This window comes from Thamnophis elegans, chromosome 6 (assembly GCF_009769535.1).
Source record: "Thamnophis elegans isolate rThaEle1 chromosome 6, rThaEle1.pri, whole genome shotgun sequence".
NCBI lineage: Eukaryota > Metazoa > Chordata > Lepidosauria > Squamata > Colubridae > Thamnophis > Thamnophis elegans.
In genome coordinates this window covers 5,812,859-5,818,858 of record NC_045546.1, presented here as the reverse complement: position 1 = coordinate 5,818,858, position 6,000 = coordinate 5,812,859, and the positions used below count along the sequence as shown (strand labels likewise).

At 45.1% G+C, this 6,000-nt stretch overlaps 1 protein-coding gene across 1 annotated transcript in view; it reads left to right on the top strand.

The window, feature by feature from the left end:
- The first annotated feature begins 3,839 nt into the window (after positions 1-3,839).
- Positions 3,840-6,000, top strand: part of LOC116510160 (ras-related protein Rab-30) — a 48,162-nt gene continuing 46,001 nt past the window's right edge. Inside the window, exon 1 of the mRNA XM_032219606.1 lies at positions 3,840-4,026. The gene's annotated coding sequence lies outside the window, so the exon portion shown is untranslated. The remainder of the gene's footprint in view (positions 4,027-6,000) is intronic.

The window sequence follows — 6,000 nt, the reverse complement described above, 5'->3', positions numbered from 1 at the left end:
TCTTGTTTAGTATAGGATTTCAGGTAAGTTTAAATACTCCAAAGAGAAAATGTAAAAAAAAAAAAAATGATAATCTCCAAAACGATGAACACCCTGCAAGGGGAAGTGTAAAAAAAATGCAGATTAAAATTAAGCCATTTTAAAGTCTTTTTAAAATAGATTATGTTAAAATATTCTAGGTAATCAAAATGGATTGCAGTCTGAATAAAAACGGAACCTACAGTATTTTGAGTTTCCACTTACTTTTCTGCAATGTAAGTCCTTGCGATTTGAGACTTCCAGATAATATTTGTTAAGGAAGTATTAAACAAGTTTGTCAATATTTAGTAAACTTTCTTTGGAATACGCGCCATGCTAGGTTTTACGAAGGCAGTTGTGCAGGGCTAGGAAAAAGATTGTTAACAGCCTTTCTCATAGATTTTTTTTCAAATTCCCAGCCAGGGAAGGTTGCAGGATCTTTCTCCTGCTTGATCTCCTGATCAAGTAACCTAACAATCACCAAAAGCTACAGACCCTCACCTCTCTCCAGGCCTTCCGTTAAAACCTGGCTGTGTCGGCAGGCCTGGGGTTGATGAGTTCCCTTCCCCTCTCGATTTGTGTGTCTGTTGGTTATTTTTAAATGCTTGTATTTAAAATGCTTGTATTTGTAGTTTTTGTGTTTCCCTTCCCCCCTTTGGGTTTGTGCGCCGCCCTGAGTCCCGCTGGGAATAGGGCGGAATATAAATAAAACGAAACCTAAACCTAAACCTACAGTCAGTCAACTTATGACCATAATGGATCTTGCCCTATCACATTCATATATGCTCATGAAAGGGGTCACCCTCCTACCAATCCCATTTCACCTCTTCTTCTTTTTTTTGCGGCAGCTGTAAAACACACACCGTGGCCAGTAAGTGAAGCAAGTCTGCTATGGGCTGGTTTTGTTGAAAGCTGGGAAATAAATGCTGGTTTTTGGCAAAACTTTTGATAGTGTGAAACACGGGAGCAGGTAATAAAAAAAAAAAAACCCAAACCCTTTCAATGGTCATAAATGCAGGCTGATTGCCAATACCCACCGTCTGTTCATATGTCACTAAGCAACAGGTCCTAAATCAAAGACTATCAGTATATCTCAGCTAGTGCCATAAATAGATTATAATCCTGTATGCAGGTAAAACTCTTATGGAGTTTTATAAGAATTTAATCCAGCAAACACACATGAGTTCTTGATTTTTCCCACTCACTGTTGTTCTTCGACAATTAAAAATCCGTTTTGATTTATTTTAATCCCTGCCAAATCCAAAGCATTTCACTAGTCTTGCTGCTTTTCTTATTTATTCCAAGCTTGGCCTTGAATAAATGCAATACTTTTTTTGGGACATTCTCATTATAATTAACTGCAGTACTGCAGGCCACTTTAGCTGACTGTGATCTGCAGTTCAGCGGTTCAAATCTCACCGGCTCAAGGTCGACTCAGCCTTCCATCCTTCCGAGGTGGGTGAAATGAGGACCCAGACTGTGGGGGCAAGTTGCTGACTCAATTTGCTAAAAAATCTGTAAACCGCTTAGAGAGGGCTGAAAGCCCTATAAAGCGGTATATGTCTAATAAATAAATAAAATAAATAAACTAGCCGTTAACCCGGCGTTGCCCAGGTATTTATTTATAGGGGGAAGATGTCCAGACCAAATGTAATTTCTAATGTTGGGTTTTCCCCCTTACCAGAAGGAGCCTCCTTGTGGAGTACTGTGAAGCCGTTACCATGGCAACTCCACTGCGCTTCACAGAAGACATTTTACAGTACAGTAGAAGCCGTTTTAAGGCACAACAGGCTGTACCTTAATAGAACACCCCCCCCAAGGGGTGTTAGGGGTGTCTTACCCCCACAGTATTTGTTTCCAGAGAGTAAGTCATCTGTATATCATGTTTGGTTGAAATTGCTCGAGGCGTTCCAGAGTTATGCTGGAACATACACAAATACATTAAAAAAGTTATTGAGGACAATTTTGGTCTTGGCTTTGCGGGCATTTCCAAAGTCTGGTTGAGATAGGGTGGGCGTATAAATTGATCAATTCATTTATAAATTGATTATAAATAAAATAAATACAAAATAAAGCCATGAAAACCTGGATGTTCTCCCAGGAGCCCATAAATGAATTTTTTCTATATCACGGCTACGATAAGACTGGGTTAGATTACCCCGGTTGCTATTAATATTATTTTTGAGTTTTACTGGAAGTCTTTGACTTACGACAAATGAGCCCAACATTTCTGTGGCTAACTGAGACAGGGAGCTTTGTCCCATTTTACGTGACTTTTCTTGCCATATTAAGTGAATTCCTGCAAATTTTAACACCGAGACAGTTGTTAAAATGGAGTCTTGTCCCATTTTACGACCTTTTTCCCCACAGGAGTTAAGTGAATCACTGCCGTCGTTAAGTTAGCACAGGGTTGTTAAGCGAATCTGGCTTCTCCATTGACTTTGCTTGCCAGGTCACAAAAAGGGACATGGCGGAACGTCGTAAATATGAACCAGTTGCCAAGTTGTCCTCATCTTAATATGACAGAATGCTGCAACCGTCGTTAAGTGTGAAAAATGGTCACCAGTCCCTTTTTTCTGTGCCACTGTAACGTCGGCCACTAAACCGAGGACTACCTGCATGCAATGCTTACCATCCAGAATTGGGGCCATAAATGTCCGTCATAATTTTTTTTAAAAAAATCTTTTTTAAAGATGCCCTCCTCAGCACAACCTCTTTATCACAACCACTCAGCGAGGTAGGCTCAGAAATATCCCCCCTCCCTTTTTTTTAGGCATGGCAGCTGCTAGAGAAGCAATAACTCCAGATCCCATCATCCACAGCTCCCCCCCCCCTTTTTTTTTCGCCTCAGAGAAGCCTTGCGATGAAGGGCGCGGGCGCCGGGACTCGAACGCGCAACCTTTAAAACTGCAAAAGAGCGCGAGGGAATCGCTAGGGCTAACGTTCGACCAATAGATGCGCGTGGAACTCCTAAAAAAACCAGAACGAGGCGGAGGGAAAGACCCGCATCCGGGTCTTTCCGCAAGGTTGCCATAGCAACGCGCCGGCCCTTTCCCAACCCCGCGCGCGCCTCTTTTTGCAGGGGGGAGGAGGCCGAGAGAGAGCGAGCACTTATTACGAAACGCGACTGAAATACTTTTGGCCCTCGGACCCGCCGCCGGGAGGACAAGAGCGCCTTCCCCCCCACCCCCTCCTTGGGGAGAAGAAGCCCGTTATTACAACCCACCCCTTTTCCTCCTTCCACCGACCTACGAAGCGCGGCTCCCCGACGGCCTCTTCTCCGCTTTTTCAATGGACTTCCCAGCCGCGAAGCTCTTACTACGTTACCGTCGCCCTCCGCCACGACTCGGGCTAATATGGCCGCTCGCCTTCTCGGAGCAAGAAGCCTCTCCCTCCCGCCGGTCAGGCGTCTCGGTGGTTCCCTTCTCTCCCTTGGAGGCTGCGCGCCGCGGGGCTTGACGGGCGCTGTAGTTCTCGCCGCGCTCGAGGACCAGTAATAGCAGGCTTTGGAAACTCCCTTTCCCATGATGCCACGCGGCGAAGACGCGCCCGCCCAAAAGGCAGCCAATGAAAAGCCCCCCCTCCCCGAGCCAGTTCCCCCCCTCCCCGCTCGGAACCTTCAGAAGGATGATGTAATGGCAAAGCGGGCGAAAGGGCGGAGCGCTCCTCCTCCTGCGCTGCAATTCATTGTGCCGTATAAACCCAGCCAGGGCAGGGAGGGCACAGCCGCTAACTCTCCCCAGCGAAAGGGGGCGGGAGTGGGTGGGTTGGCGGGGAGGGGTAAAAGAAAGGGGGGTGGGGGCAGAGACCAATTTAAAAAAAAGGAGAAAAAAAAAGCCCCAATCCCGAATCCAGAGTTTGGCAGCCTTAAAGGAAGCTGCTGCTGCTTGCAAGCTTGGCCCCCTCCCCCCCCCCAAATGTCCCAGTGACTTTGCTTTCAAAGCTGGATTTTCCTCCGTTTTCTATTCTTTGGCAAAGGGGGCAGAGGGAGCGACAGTCCCCAACCAGGTGAGTCCCGTCGCTTGCTTTCTATAGATATATAGATATATAAATGCATGGGTGGGTTATATCTATCTAATCTCTATCTCTTTTACTCTTTCTTTTTCTCTTCCTTTCTCTTTCTATCTTTTTCTCTTTCTATCCTTTCTCTTTCTATTTTTTCTTTCTTTCTATATCTATTTATTTGTCTGTCTATCTGCCTGCATGTCTGTTTTATCTGTCTCTATAGCTACATCATCTATATCCTCTATATATATCTTTCTTTCTATTTCCATCTTTCTATATCTTTCTCTTTCTTTTTCAATCTTTCTCCTATCTTTTTCTCTTTCCTATCTATCTATCTATCTATCTATCTATCTATCTATCTATCTATCTATCTATCTATCTATCTATCTATCTATCATCTTTATTGGGGGCTGCTGTGTCTTTCCCGGCTCTCCTTTCTGGGGTGTTTTAAAATTTAAAAATCAGCTTGGGCTGTCTTGAGCTTGTGAAACCTAACCTTCTGTGCAACAGTGGACGCTTTGTCTCCTGTGGGTTTTTTTTTAGGGGGGGGAAGAGAGGAGATGCAGCATCACCCCGAAGTTTGAAAATTGGTAGGGATATTCGGGATTGGTCTCCCCTTTCTTGGATGTGAGAGCAATGCCCCTTTCTGAGCTACTTAGCTTGGGAGTTTATCCAAGGATAGATTGCCCTTCCTTCCTTCCTTCCTTCCTCCCTCCTTCCCTCCCTCCCTCCCTCCCTCCCTCCCTTCTTCTCCCTTCCTTTCTTTCCATCCGTCCTTCCTTCCTCCCTGTCTTCCTTCCTTGCTACTACTCTCCCTCCCTTCCTCTCCTTCCTTCCTCTTTCCTTCCTCCCTCTCTCTCTGTCTTCCTTGCTACTATCCTCTCATCCTCCTTTCCTCTCCCTTTCCTTTCCTCTCCTTCCTTTCCTCCTCCCTCCTCCATTTCTCTCCTTCCTTCCTTCTTCTCTGTCTTCCTTGCTACTATCCTCTCTCCCTCCCTCCCTCCCTTCTCCCTTCCTTCCAAATGCATACCCTGCAGAAAAGGGACGGCTGCAGAAAACGCATTTCTTCTCAGCTCCCCTCCCTCTTTCTTTTCCCCTTCCAGATGTTGGGGTGGGAGTCTCAGGGCCTGCTGGAAGAACGGGTGGCGGTATCAATTGGTGTTGCCAGGTGGGAATATGGGAGGGGGGGAAGGGAGGAGAGAGAAAATGACACGTTGGATGATTTGGGGGGGGGGCAATGGGTGTGAATTGATGACACCTTATAAAACCGGCTCCTGGTCCTTTCCCCATCCTTTCATTGCTGGTTGCTTTGATGTCGAAATGCAGAAGATTGCCGTGTTTTCTCCCTTCTGTCCTTTTTCAAAGGTGACAGACGTGACATTTTTAAAAAAAAATAAAAATAAGCCAGCTTCATCACATGAGTTTATCTACTCTGGAGTAAATCCCAGTAAGTTCTGGGGATCCTTAAAAAAAAAAGCCAGCCTTTTTAAACTGTCTTGCAATGGAGTCCGCCTTTGCTCTCTCTGCCCGTAAATGCCCAACACAACCTCACAGCTGGGTGTCAAGGGGGGACTACTACAGTTGTAAAGGAAGAGTAGTTAGCCCATAAAGAGGCCCCCCCTTGCAAAAAAATGGTGGGATTTGGCTTTGCTCTGGAGGTAAAATCCGACTTGGAACTTGGCGCTTTTTCTACTTTCAGCGGGTTTAAAAAGGTTGTAATCTTAACAGGAGAAATTACAGAGGATTAAAAGATTCCTGCTTCAGAGGCTTTGTAGAGGTTTGAAGAAATAATAATAATAATAATAATAATAATAATAATAATACTTTATTTGTCAGTGCACAACATGTGTACAATGAGATTGGTTGAGCTCCCTCAGTGCACAAATGGTCAGAAAGCTCTTCCTTCCTCCCTCTGTTTTTGCAAATTTTCTTTTTCAACCCTCTGACTTTGATTAGTTTCAAATGGATCCCAGTCAA